Consider the following 14,667-nt stretch of genomic DNA (forward strand, 5'->3'; position numbering starts at 1 on the left):
GCCTCTTACCCGTTGGACCTACTCCCAATTTTTCATCTGACACAGACTATCCCCTTATTAGGGTTTTTGTTTTCGGTCTTTAGCCCAACCCCCCAATATCCAGAGATCACTAGGTTATTTTTTTTTTGTTGAAAGATCACTAGGTTATTTGGTGTTTCCCATTTCCACCCTTTTGATCAATGAACACCCTAGATATTATATAACTTTTTTTTTTTTGTAGTAACATATACTATGACTATGTAACTTTTTTTTTCTCTTTTGTTGAGAATATATTGTGTAACTTAATTGAACATTTTCCACCAACCAAGGTAATTGACTGTAACATGCCAATAAGACTTTATAATACTCATCTACTATGATGCGTTTTTATTACAAAACCAACTAAAATATTTAAATGTAGGGTCTAGGTGTATATGGTGTATTAAGTTATATATTACCCTAGACATTATCTGAAGATTAATTGCTTTTTTATTGGTTTCAATTCATAGTCCGTCCTTGTACTCATTCATGGCTCTGTCTTCAGTATATGACATATGCAGTTGAGCTCGCTTTAATTCACGTTAGACCGAGGACTTTAATAATGTCCTTGCGTAACATAGGACTAAACCTAATCGTTTGACATTTGGTTCAGCTTTTTTCTCCAACCAATGCAGGTGATTGCAACACGGGAATTCTAAGACTTTATAATATACATTTATTGTTTTTGATGAGTTTTTATTACAAGACCGACTGCAATATTTATACCCACGCATATGGCTATTAGGCCATGTACTTTTATTTCCATTTTAGAAAGAAAATACAAGAAAAATAGAAAATTACAGCATAAATGCTGAGCATTTGTTGTGTTGAAGTAAATATACCAAAATTTGGTAGAGTTTTGTTAGTGAATATAGGAGGTTTTGACAATGCAATTTATTTTTCCTAATTAATGATTAACCTGATTTGGCTTTGAGTCAAGATCTTGTACCCATTGAGTTTTCATACTGTACCCATTGAATTCATAATAATGAGTATCTGTTCTCATTTTTCTCTTAGAAGCTCACCTCTCTAGAATTGTTGAGTTATGGTGTTGAATCATCATCTGTTTCTTTGACTCTCTATTTTGAGAAATCCTTCACCCTGATTCTAAAATCGACCTAGTGTATTTTTATCATTATCAGAAGATTTTCTTATTGATGATTTTTTATGTTGGCGTTTTTAATTTTGTTCGTATTGTTTACTAAGTTGATGAAATTGGTGATTTTTTTAATTTTTTTATTAAATTAGGATGTACATCCAATGCCCGACCAATTGGTATTTGACATGTCGGTGCAGTTTGTCCAAACAAACAAATCTGAGTTGCGTTCATTTCGCCCGAACTAGATGGGTAATTGTTCCTAGACTGCCCGGTTGGACCAATTCTCACCCCTACTCACAACACTCAACGAACCCCACCATAAGTAACTCTTGTAAGAGAAAAGTCCCTAACCTATTTACACCCTGCCTCTACTAGTATGCAACTCTCTCCCCAATTTATTACCTTTATTTTGTTGGAAACCTTTCTTTTTTATTTTTGTTCAAAGGTAAACCTTCCTTTATTTTAGAGAGGATAATTACAGAACTCAAAATCTGGGGGATAATAACAAATTAGACCTGAATCTGAATAATATTGTAAAAAAAATCATTTCGTAAAAATAGAGTTTTACCCCCGAAATGAATCCCCCCACGCCACTAAAATCATAGTGAAAAACATTTTTGAAAATTTCTGATTAAACGTCATTTTGCTCTCAACAATTTCGTAAATTTCTGAACAAATTCGTTTTTGCTCAAAAATTGTTTTGCAAAAGTGTTTTGCATTTTTTTCTTTTTCATTTGACAAACACATTGACTGGCAAAATTTTTTTTGATTTGTCTTGTCAATAAATAAATGATTTCCGCATTTTTTTTATGCTTTCGACATAAACATTTGGACTAATGTATTTTTTAATATTTCTTTTAAAAAAAATTAAAATGTTATACATATTGTCCTTTCTATTTGACAAATCCGTTAACGGACAATTAATATTTTAGCTAATGCATTGTGTATGTTGTTAACAACATAATTATTTATGTTGTCAGCATTTACAAGTCCGGACAATTATATTTGTTGTCAACATTTTATAACAAGTCAAAAGATTATTGTATATATTCAACAGTTTCTAACAACACATTTATATATGTTGTCAACATAAAAGAGTAAAGAGGGGATTATAGAAAAAATATGACAACTTGCTAATAACATAATTATGTTTATCTCTTCTTTTTCTTTTTTTCTTTTTGTCTATTTTACACATCAACGTGCATTGAATAAGCTTTACAATGGTCATCGTCAAAGTCATTTTGAGCCCTTAAGGCAATAAAGAACCTTAGGTTATATTGCTTATAAACTTCCTCAACAAAAAAAATTGCTTATAGACTGATACATTCCTTTGAGTTTACTTCCACTTCACTAATTAGTAATTGTGTTTACTCCCCTTAATAATGAGTAATTTAGCTTACCCTTTAGTTCAACTATTTTTAACAAAAACTTAAGGGTTGTGTTTGGTCTACGTGAAATAATTGTGACTACCAAGAGCAATTATTCTTCAATATAATTCCTAGTAGTTATTCTACCTTACTTTATTATTTAATTTGGTTGCAAATATGATTAATAAAGATTGATTTTGTTTGTCTCAACAAAAAAAAAAGATTGATTTTGCTTGTATATTATTTAATTTATAATTATAATATCATATGCCAAACATGTTCTTAGTAGTTTTGACAAAGATTGTAAATCGAAAGGAGTAAACTCAATTACCAATTACTGAAGGAGGTAATCTCAGAAAAACCTTACTTTATTCATACCGTACAAGTCAATAAATAATGAATCTTCACTTCACCAACTTGTGAAATAAATAGAACACACATCAGGGAGGAAGTTTTTTTAGGAGAGAGAGACTCCCCAGTGACGTCAGCCCTCCCCTTTCCACTTCCCCCACTTCCAAGCTCAGAAACCCTAAGATCTCCCATCGGCAACCCTTTTGCTTCCGAATCCTTCTAAGATCCTGCCTCAAATCATCTCTGGTATTCATTTATCGTTCGTTCTAGGCTAATCACTACCTCAAGCTTGAGTGATTCGACCTCCTCCCAATAACACGAAGAGCTTCCTAAACCCTCCGTCATCATTCTTGCATGCAGCTTGGTTGAGTCTCAGACGGTAACTTCGCCGTTGGTGGAGTGTCATCTCGTAGGTCATCAAACACAGACGTTCGGCAACCCCGAGAGTGATTGGAACACGCCTGATTCTCTCATTTAAGGTACGTCACCTCGAGCTACTGCGAATCTCTTGGTCTTCTTGACCATTTATTACTCTCTCTCTCCTCTCTCTCCTTCTGATTTATTACCTTTTGTCGTTTGGTTTTCCGAAGCTGGTTTTATTGCGCCTCCTCTTTTCCTTCTTGTTTGTTTTGTGCTTCTCGACTTGATGCTCGTCTTGTCCGACGAGTAGTTAGTGACGGGTGGTTGGCTCCCACCAATTACAGAGCATGCAATATGATCATTGCATGGTAGGTTTAGGCTTTACCCCCTTACCTCTCCTCCTTTTAAACCCCTTCCCCGACCCTCAACCTCCCTCATCTCCACTTCTTCTACTTCAAAGAATCCATAACAGAACCCTCTCTTTTCTCCTCTCCCTTCTTTCTTCTTTCCTCACCATCCTAGTTACCCTAACATCACCTTCTCCCTCGTCCCTGTCTCCCTCCCAACCCCTCATGGCCACTCACTTTGCTATCTCCCCAAGGGGTCACCTCTCTCTCCGCTACCAGAAACCCTCAGTTAACCACGAGCTTCAGGAGACAACGGAAGGCTGGGTAGCACGTTGGTGCTGCCCGGAAGAGGCTTCCTTAGCTCAACTGAGGCGTATGCTCTATCCCCTCTCGGTCTTTTTCAGGGACTGTTTTTACTCTAGTGTTGAAGGTCCGGTGAACACTTTCTTGATCAAACCCAAAAGCCTTTTCGTCCTTAATACCCTGAATGCTGGAAGACCCTGGATTATGAGGGGTCGTCTTCTCGTGCTCAAACAGGTGGTACTCCCACTGAATGAGGAAGTAGACGACCTATTCTTTGAGCCCATGTGGTGCACCCTCTACAAACTTCCCCTCTCCATCCAAAACAAAGAAGACTTGGATGTGATCTTTGAAAAGATGGGGAAGATCATTGAAATCAAACCCAGAAGCTTGGGCTTCATCAACAACAAGGTCATAAAAGTTCACTTTCTATATGATGTTCGTACACCACTCCTTGCTGTCATCAACCTTCTCTTTGCCGACAGAGAATGCTCCATTAATATTAGCTATCAAAAATTTCCCGGAGCAATATGTCAATCATGCCGGATCATCGAACACCCTCTCGGCCATTGCCCAGAACCAGAACCAATCCCCAACTCCGATGACGAAGACGACTCCAGTTACGAGCCGATGGAGGACACAGAGGAAGACCATCAAAACCCTAGGCCAGAAGAACCTATTCTTCGGGCACCTCCACCATCACCAGTGAGGGCCCATAACCATGAAACCCTTCGGATTAACACCAGTGGAAAACGAGTTCGAACCAACTCCTCACCCCTCTCGATCAGTTCCTCAGAGGACTCACCCCCTTCATCCCGACTGCTTGCCCGTTTGGTGGATGACATGGAAACCAGGCACCTTCTCGACCAATCCAATGCCATTTACCAAAGCTTGGAGATGATCAATGCTCATGAAGTGGTGGGGGCCTCTAGTCCACCCGTCTAGTCCAGCCTGTTTCCTTGTTTTTAGTTATTTTTCTGCTTTTGCTTGTTTGGTTGTTAGTTTTCTGTTTTTTGTCCTTTTTTCTGTTAGTTATCTCCTGGTTCAGTTGCAAGAGTCTGGTCCCCTTTCGAGGGTGATAGTGTAGTGGCCTGGCCCCACCTTTTGTGCCTCTTGCGAAGTGAACCAGGACGTCCAGGTTTTGTAGGCGCCCCCCCCGGGGTGCCGTTAGATTTATTTTGCTTTTAGTGGTTATTGTCTTTTTTGTTTCGGTTTAATCCTGTTGGTGCCTCTAGTCTTTCGTGTGCTTGTTGGTGGACCCTTCTTTTTCTTTCTCCCCGTCTCGCGGCAGTCCCCGGCCCTTGCTGTTTTTGGAGATGACCTCTTCTAGTCAAACCCTTATGAGCAACCCGGGTTTCACCCTTCAAAACCTACCAAACCCGAGCCCCTTAACCATCCTGGCCTGGAATGTCCGGGGGTGTGGAGGCTTTTTAAACCGAAAACACCTCTGGCTTCTCCTCAAAGAACACAACCCTGACCTTCTTTTTCTGTCCGAGACAAAATGCATGAACATGAATCTGGACAAGCTCCTCAACCTTCATAATAGTTACAAGAAGGTAACAGTTGAACCAGTCAACAAAGCAGGGGGTCTAGCCCTCTTCTGGAAAACGGATATTGACCTCTCGATTCTACAGACTTCACAAAACATGATTCACGTGTCCCTTCACTTTCAAGATCAGGCAAACAACCTACTCATCACCGGGTTTTATGGCTGCCCCTACAACAAAGACAAACAAATACCCTGGGACATCCTTAAAGAAGTATCCTCAGCCCAACCCACTCCTTGGATTGTCATTGGTGACCTGAATACTATCATGTACCCGTCTGATAAAAGCGATCCCCCTAAACCTATCCCTCCCTCGGCTAGGAAAATTGTGTCCAGCATTCAGGATATGGGCCTTCAGGACTTAGGCTTCAGCGGCCCACAATTCACTTGGTCCAATAGGCAATTCCATGGTACACTGATCCAAGAGCGTCTGGACAGAGCGCTCGCCAACTTGGACTGGCTTACTACTTACCCTTCCTCCAGCATCACTCACCTCCCAGGGGTGGGATCTGATCACCTACCTATTTTACTTACCACCCACTCCTCTTCTTTCTTGAGTGCAAAACCCTTCAAATTCCTAAGAACTTGGATGTCCCACCCACAATGTCAAGCCTTTATCCTCGAACACTGGTCCAGGGACAACTACTTGATTCAGCAGAAGCTTAACCAGCTAGCCATCAAACTTTCTCAGTGGAATAGAACGGTCTTTGGCCACATTGAGAAAAAAATCAAACACTTAACCACCCTGCTTCAGACTTCGAATAATCCTGTGGGTGTTCTTCAACTCACAACCCAGCTGGAGGAGGCCTACAACCGGCAGGAGAGTATCTGGAAGGAAAAATCCAGAGTAGCGCATGTTCAGCTGGGAGATAGAAATACAAAATTCTTCCACGCCAAAGCAATCACCAGAAACCGGAAAAATCACATATCATACATCAAAAGAGATGACAATTCTTGGTGCTCGGATTCCCAGGAGATTTCTAATCTCTTCCTGACAAACCTTCGAAATATCTCAACCACGGCCCACCTACTCCCCACTAGCACTATCAAAAACCTTTTCACTACTCAGATTTCTGCTTCACAAAATCACCTCCTCATCCTATCTCCCAACGAGGAGGAAATCAAAGCATCCACCTTCTCCCTGAAAACTGATGCTGCTCCAGGCCCGGATGGTTTTCCTCCCTTCTTTTACCAATCAAACTGGGAAACCGTCAAACCAGACATCCTTCAGCTGGTCAAAACTTTTTTCACCACAGCCACTTTACCTCCCGCAACAAACCACACCCACATCTGTCTCATACCTAAATCCAAAGCCCCTCAAACCACAGCTGATTTCAGACCTATCAGCCTACTAAATACAACCTATAAAATCATCACCAAAATCCTGGCAAACAGGCTGAAAACTACCCTCCCAGACATCATATCCCCCTTTCAGGCGGCTTATGTCCCCGGTCGCCAAATCACAGATAATATTATCATCAGTCAGGAAATCTCTCACTCCTTCAAGAATAAACGTGGATCGAAGGGCTTTTTTGGCTTGAAATTGGATATGTCCAAAGCCTTCGATCGGGTTGAATGGCATTATTTGGAAGACATTCTGGTTAACCTAGGATATGACACACAATGGATCAAAATGATACACGCCTGCATCTCCTCTTCCTCAATGGCAGTGCTTATCAATGGCAGACCGGGCCCAGCTTTTAATGTGACTAGAGGCTTAAGGCAGGGAGACCCACTGTCGCCTTTCCTGTTCGCCTTAGCCATGGAAGGCCTGAGTCGCCTGCTTGACTCTCCTGATAGTCCTCACAAATTCATCGGTTTTTCCACTGCTCGAGCCACCTTCAAGATAAACCACCTTCTCTTTGCTGACGACTGTATTATTTTCGGGAGGAACACTCTGGACAACATCTCCAACCTCATTTCCATCCTATCAGTATTCGGGTCCGAGTCGGGTCAAGTAATTAATTACAACAAATCGACCATCTTCTTCTCCAAAAATACTCACCCCAAATTCAAAAGGATCATCACCAAATCACTGAAAGTTCATCAAGCTTCGAATTTAGACAAGTACCTTGGAACCAAGCTGTTCATAGGGTCCCAAAAACAACAGACCTTCGAACCCCTGCTGGCTCAGATTCAGAATAAGTTGTCTAAGTGGCAAACTAACCTACTGTCACAAGCTGGCCGCACTGTAGTCATCTCGTCTATTACCGCGGCGGTTCCCCGATATCAGATGCAATGCTTTGCCATTCCCAAAGGCATCAGCAAACGCATAGAGACCATTCAACGGTCATTCTGGTGGGGAAAAACAAAATCCATTCACACTATTAACTGGGCATCAATCTGTCGTCCTCGCAATCTTGGCGGACTGGGACTTAGATTACCAGCCATCGACAATGCAGCTTTTCTATGTAAACTTGGCTGGCGACTTCTCAAAAATCCTTCAGCACCCTGGGCTCAACTCCTAAAAGCAAAATACTACCCAAAAACGGATAAACCCACCCCCCCAAAACAAAATCACTCATGGGTCTGGAAATCGCTTGCCGAACCCATCGGAAACCTCTCAAAACTTATCTTCTGGAACATTAACCAAGGCACCAACATCAATATCTGGCAGGACTTCTGGATACCTAACCACCCTCCACCGCTACTCAACCTAAAAAATTGTCCCCTAAATACAGTTGATCAACTAATCGCCAATAATTCTTGGAAGAGAAACCTGCTGCAAAGATACTTCGACAAGGACATCGGCAACGCGATCCTTGGCATCAACCTTCACCCCTCGGAGGAGGATGAAATGGTATGGACACTCACAAACTCTGGGCAATTCACTATAAAATCTATGTATAGGCATCTTAGTTCTGACTCCGGAACTCCGGAAAAGGTAGATTGGGCATTCATATGGAACATTGGGACCATCCCCAGAATCAAACTTTTTCTTTGGAAATGCTGCACCAACAGCCTTCCGGTAAAAGACAAAATCGGTAGATACATTGGCAACGATCATACATGTGCCTTTTGCGACAATCGGGAAACTGTTACCCATATTCTTCTCCACTGCAACTTTGCACGGGCAATTTGGTTCTATTACAGCATAAAAACGGATGAGATTGGCTCCGTGCCGGAATGGATTACACATTGGGCCTCGTTGGAAGATGAAACGACCGAGCTTCTGGCAAAAATTATGTGGTTTATATGGAAAGCTAGATGCGAGAAAAGTTTCGGCAAGAAAAACATCCAGCCGACGCAGACTATCCGGCAAATCCAATGCTATATAACAAACATCCCTGAGCAATTTAGAGCTAAAAGGAAGGCAGACCCGCCTCAGTGGCAACCACCTCCACCACCTTTTCTCAAAATAAACGTGGACGCCTCTTTCAAAAACCACACTACGCCGGCAGGCATCGGAAACATCATCCATGATGCTAACGGTGATTTCAGGATGGCTAGAGTGGATTGCATCAGGGGACAAACGGCGGAAGAATGCGAAAGCATAGCTATCCTTAGAGCTGTCACATGGGCGGAAGAGCTACATCTTCACCACATCATAATTGAAAGCGACAACAACAATCTGATAAGGCATATTCATGACAGAAACATAGCTATTAACTGGCAATCAGTATCTAACATCGAACAAATCAGAGCTCGAATAAACCACTTCGAGCAAATCCGATTTCAGTTCAGTCCGAGGAAAACGAATGGCCTGGCTGACGCTCTCGCGAAGTGGGGACGGAAACACAGGATTCCCAGAACGTGGCTCTCTATAGACAACATGAAGTGGGATCTTAATTTGTAGTGCTTTTGTTTGTATTTCTTCTTTCAACAAAAAAAAAAAAAAAAACTTGTGAAATAAAGTAAAGGGATTTATACCTTCATTCAACCAAATAACCAACATCAAATACCATGCTCTCTTAACAAAAAAAAAAAAAAAACATCAAATACCATGCTCTATAGGTGCATCTTCAATCAACTTAATTTGAAAATGTTGCAAAAAATGTATGCCCTATCATTGGGAAAATCTAGTCAAAATTCTCTATCAATTTTTGTTCCGTTGAATAATCACTCAATTTTTTTCTAGCCTCCAACTCTCTTGGTATTTTTTAGCAATTTGTTGTAAAATAATTGCAGCTAGTGTGTAAAAGAGTTGCAAAACGTATTTGCATTGGTTATATTGCATTTGGAGTTTTAACTAAACAAATTTAAATATTTAAATTTACAGATGTGTGAGTTTCTTAATAAACAAAATATAACATGTGTTTTGAACTTACAAAAATTCGACCCAATTTCTTGTATCACATAAGCATGCCATCATGCACGATCAATAGCATTTTACATCAAACATGTATAAAACATCAAACAATCAGAAAATATACGTGCAAATCCAAGTTGTATCGATTGCCTTCCAAAATGTGATCAAACATAAATATGTCTTTTTTTTTGTTGAAAGAACATAAATATGTCTTAAAAAATCAAACATAAATATCAAATCTCAAACTAGTATATCTCATAAAAAAGAAAAATCTCAAACTAGTACATGTTACCAAATTTGCTAGACATTATATGTAAAAATTGAAAATATGTCATCCAAAGAACAATCATTATTCAATAATTACTCAATAAAGTGTCACATGGGTGGTTTGTAGCGTTATGCCAAGTGATTTTTTTTTTTTGAGAAATGGCTACGATTTACATTAGTGGGTATAAGACATTGATATATCGAGATAATGTGATGAGCACAACAACTGTCGAAGTAATACTGGACCTAAACCCCGACGAATTAAATGGCCTATAGCCTGACGAATTAAATAGATTAAAACCTACATAAACTACTTTGTAATACACAAGTTTAATATTTTTAAATTTGCACTTCAGTGAATTGAACTTGAGACCTCTGCATTGCAGAGTATATACACTGACCAATACTGTAGTTATCAAAGCACATAAAACAGAACAATGTACTAAAATCTAACACTAAATTAGGCTTCATACTACACTCGAAAGCAGACATGAGTTATTCATGGCAAAAGTGAGTCCAAGAAAGTAAGTATAAAAAAGATAAGGGAAGAGCACATTCCAACTATGTGCAGTCAAACAGGTCTGTGATTTTTTCTAACTTATCTTTTATTTCTTTTGGAATTAACTATGGTATTCATTACATTGGTATTGACACATCAATAAGATGTGATAAGTACGATAATTGTTGAACTTAAGCCCTTAGAAAAGAGAACCTAAGTAACTTATGCCCTTACAAAAGAGAACCTAAGGTCCAACTACATTACGGGTCTAAACCTCAACTAAACTACTCTAAATCCGACCCAACTACTTTTTTTTATTGAGAGAAATCTAACTACTTTATTATACATTTACCCAAGTTCAATGCAGTAGGGTTTTCACGTGCATTGAGAATGAACTTCTACGGTTTCGGAATACATGTACTACCAACTGAATTATCAGTTGTTTGTGTGTTATTTCTTTTAGAAAATGATATTTGGACTCACAAAAAGTAACCAGACAAGACTAAATTGTTGATGTCATGATAACACCGTGACGTCATGGGCAAATTGACTCGGGCTATTCAGGCACATTTATCAATCTCTATAAAGTATAAAATCTTTCTTTTTTAACTTTTTTTTTTTAAGTCAAACTTCAATGAGAGTCTCTACGAGGTGTCGTTTGTTACCCAAAAGTTGAATTTTGTGGTGCGGTGGTGGAAGTACGATAAGTGCTGGTGGAGGTAAGATGCTGGTATACTGTGGTGGTGGAGGTAAGATGGTGCTACGGTGGTGGTGGAGGTATGATGGTGGTACCGTGGTGGTAGTTGTAGAGTGGTAGTGGTGCTCGAAGGTGGTGGTGGTAGATGTTTGTTGGTGGTGGTTATGGAGGTATGGTAATGGTGGTGTTGGTGGTTGCGGAAGTATGGCAGTGGTGGTGGAGGTAAGTGGTAATACTAAAGGCATGGTGGTAGAATGTTGTAGCGGCGATGTGGTATGGAGTTGTGGTGGTAATGGTGGAGGTGGAGGTATAGTGATGGTTGAGGCATGATGGTGGTGCTGGAGGTTTTGTTGTGATAGTGAAAATGTGGTGCAGGTTTTGTTGCGATGCAGGTTTTGGGTGGTGAAAGTGTGGTGGCTGATGCACCCGAAAAGGTTGCACACCCAAGCGGAGGTATCAAGTAGTAACCGGTAAAACCGGAGTCGATCCAAGGATAGGTTGGTAATTTGGATAACGAAGGGTCTTGTCCCCCGGTCTATGTATCAAATGCTAACTTAGACTAAAAAGGGAAAGGAAACAAAGATAAATGGGGGTTTGATCGAATAAGGTGATAAGAGAATAAAGCAAACGAGTAAAATAAACTAAACTAACAATAAAAGTAAACGGGCGAGAGAGATTCGAGAGAAGAGTTCGGAGGAACAAGAGTCGGGAGACGGTAAGACTCGATTCGGGCAACAAATAAGTGAGAGAGGTGTCGAAGTCCGGGAATCCATAATGATAATCCTACGACTACGTATGATCCAATCTAATGTGTCGAAGTATAATCGATGTTCGACTCCTAAAGTAGATGTTTCTAAGTACTACGTATATCCGTCGATCATACCTAGTCAAACAAACGCCTAATTCGGTTAATCCCGAGTCATCGAAAGTGTCGTCTAGTCGCCTAACTATGTGAAGTGCATGACAAGACACATGAAAATATGACTTAGACTACGATCGATATCGAATACTTCGTTTCGTCTACTAACTATGCGAAGTGCTTGACAAGACACATGAAAATACGATCAAAACGATAATCGAATCAAATGAACATCAATTCATAATCAAAACATCAAATCATATTAAACATAATCACGAATTCATCACATTTCATCTCATATAATCGACACACTAAAGTTAGCTAAACATGGTGATTAAATAAGAAATTGAAAGAAGATGACGAGAGAATCCCCCTTTTTCGATGTGGTTCAAGGCTAAGATCGTCGGAAAATATGAGTCTTTAAGGTGCAGCCGATCTCCCCTTAGCAAATTTCTGGGTTCCCCATAGCGACCACCATCATCTTCTCCATTTATCACAAACCTCCATTAAAGCTAAACCCTAGCTTTCTCTCTCTACTAATTTCTAACCCAAAATCAAATCAAATCACATGGGAAGCTAGCCAAGGACATGAGAAGTAAAAGCCCTAAGGTTTCCGGCCAAGAAAGTGGCCGGAAACCCTAGATAATTCCGGCCAAAGAAACAAGAAATCCGGCCAAGAAACATGGAGGTTCCGGCCACATAGGTGCTGTCCCGGCCGTGTGCATCCGTCCCGAGCTGCTGCCGTGTTGTGCGCGCGTCCCTAGTGCCTTCCCGAGCGAGACCCACACAGTCCGAGCTTGCTGCCGGCAGATCTGCTGCTGTCCCGAGCAGATCTGCTGCTGTGCGTCCATGAGAGCTGCAGAAGCAGCTCCCGTGCATCCTTCCCGTGCCGGCCAGCTGCTGTTGCAGCTCTCCCGAGCAGCCCGAGCTGCTCCATGCAGCCCGAGCTGCTGCCGGCCAAGCTTGGCCGGCCTTGAGCTTGGCCGTAGGGGTGTTCGTTGGTTCGGTATCCGGTATTTTGGTGTCATCCGTTACCAAACCACTCATGGTTTGGTTAGTGATTTTCCAAACCGTTACCAAACCGCTCATGGTTTGGTTCGGTTACTACCCAAACCATCATAAGAGGTTTGGATACTAGTAGATACCAAACCATCCATAAAAACAATTTGTTCTCCACGAAAATCGGCGAATCGAGTTACATTCTTCATACATTGACGTATAAAAGCAAGACAACACTCCTTAAAAACCCGGAAAAACAATCAAACTAACATAATACGTCGAAAAGCATTTAAAGCATTAAAGACATGTGCAGACCACCGACCGAAATATTATATAGTAGCTAGTAACATTTAGGATACATGAATTGTTTTAATCTAATACTAGATAGTAACATTACATTGTGGTAGTGTTATTGTTTTGTATGAGTAGTAGTTTTTCTTGTTTCTAGCAAGAACTTGATCAAAGATATGTATTTATATGAAATTATCGAGATATGATGGATATATTTTAGAAAAAAATTATGTAAATATATAATTATATATAATAATTGAACTTGACTGGTTCGGTTTGGTTTTAATGGTTCCTAAAAATTACATCCACTTACCGAACCAAACTAGTTGGTTTTTGGAAATCTACAACCGTACCAAACCACTCGTAGTTTGGTTTGGTTTGAAAACCGACTGGACCGGTTTGGATCGGTTTGGTTTAATTGGTTCGGTCTGTTTTTGCACACCCCTACTTGGCCGGCCTTGCTTGGCCGGCACTCCTCCTTCTCCTTCCTCTCTTTTTCTCTCTCTCAAGCTCCTCTTAACTCTCTAAACCCTTCAACTTCTCAAACTTGAAACCCTAGCCTCTCCTCTCTCCCCTCTTACTTGGTTGTTGAATGATCAATAAAGAAGAAGATGAATAGTGTCTTTGACCACTTTCTCTCTTGACTCAAACCCTAGCTTTAGTCAACCTTGACTTTGACTCAAACTTGAGTCCATTGGGTGCCTCCAAAATCTCTTCCTTCTTTCATCTTCTTTGGGCTTGGGTTTGAGACTTCACTTGAAATCAAGAGGGTGCCTTCTAGAATTATAACCAAAGGAGGGTGCCTTCATAGAATCCTTGTTTTAAGACCGAACCTTGACTTCTTTCTTTCACAACTTCTCCGTCCGAACTCGGAATTGACTTCCGTTTTCACCGTTGGGCTCGTCTTTGACTCCTCTTCTCATATGATTTGCTTGAAGTCTTTTTCTCTCATTTTGGGCACATGAAATGATAGTGATAATTCGTCCCCTTTATTCCGAATTCCATGTTTAGCTCCAAATATGGTACCTAAACAAGAAAAACACATAAAATATTATTGATAACACTCGAAAATGACTAATTAGTCTAAGTTAGGCTCTCCAAATGTGACAATTTCGTGTCACATCAGTGGCGGTGGTGGCGACTTTTACCAGTTACGATTTTTTTACTCTTGTATGTTCTTCCACCACCACGTTTTCTTTCGTCTCCCTCTCTCTCACGCACGCACGCACGCACGCACGCACTCACGCACGCACGCACGCACGCACGCACGCACTAACTATCTCTCTCTCTCTTAAACACACTCGCTCTCTCTCTTTCTCTCTCTCACACACACTCTCTATTTATATGTTCTGGCATAGGGGACAACTTTCTTAGTCTTGTTTCCAGACAAAAGGGAAGCCATTTGTCTTAAAATAAGA

The 14,667-nt window shown here is 40.6% G+C and overlaps 1 long non-coding RNA gene across 1 annotated transcript; it reads right to left on the minus strand.

Moving 5' to 3' along the window:
• Positions 1–12,200: 12,200 nt before the first annotated feature.
• On the minus strand, positions 12,201–14,374 carry LOC147539633 (uncharacterized). The gene is made up of 2 exons (XR_015225812.1): positions 13,698–14,374; positions 12,201–12,937 (listed from the first exon to the last, which is right to left on the minus strand). It is a non-coding gene; the product is annotated as an uncharacterized LOC147539633 (long non-coding RNA).
• Positions 14,375–14,667: the final 293 nt, after the last annotated feature.

This window comes from Eschscholzia californica, unplaced genomic scaffold, assembly GCF_041429995.1.
Source record: "Eschscholzia californica isolate CP2 unplaced genomic scaffold, dmEscCali1.0.p SCAF_5, whole genome shotgun sequence".
Classification (NCBI taxonomy): Eukaryota; Viridiplantae; Streptophyta; class Magnoliopsida; order Ranunculales; family Papaveraceae; genus Eschscholzia; species Eschscholzia californica.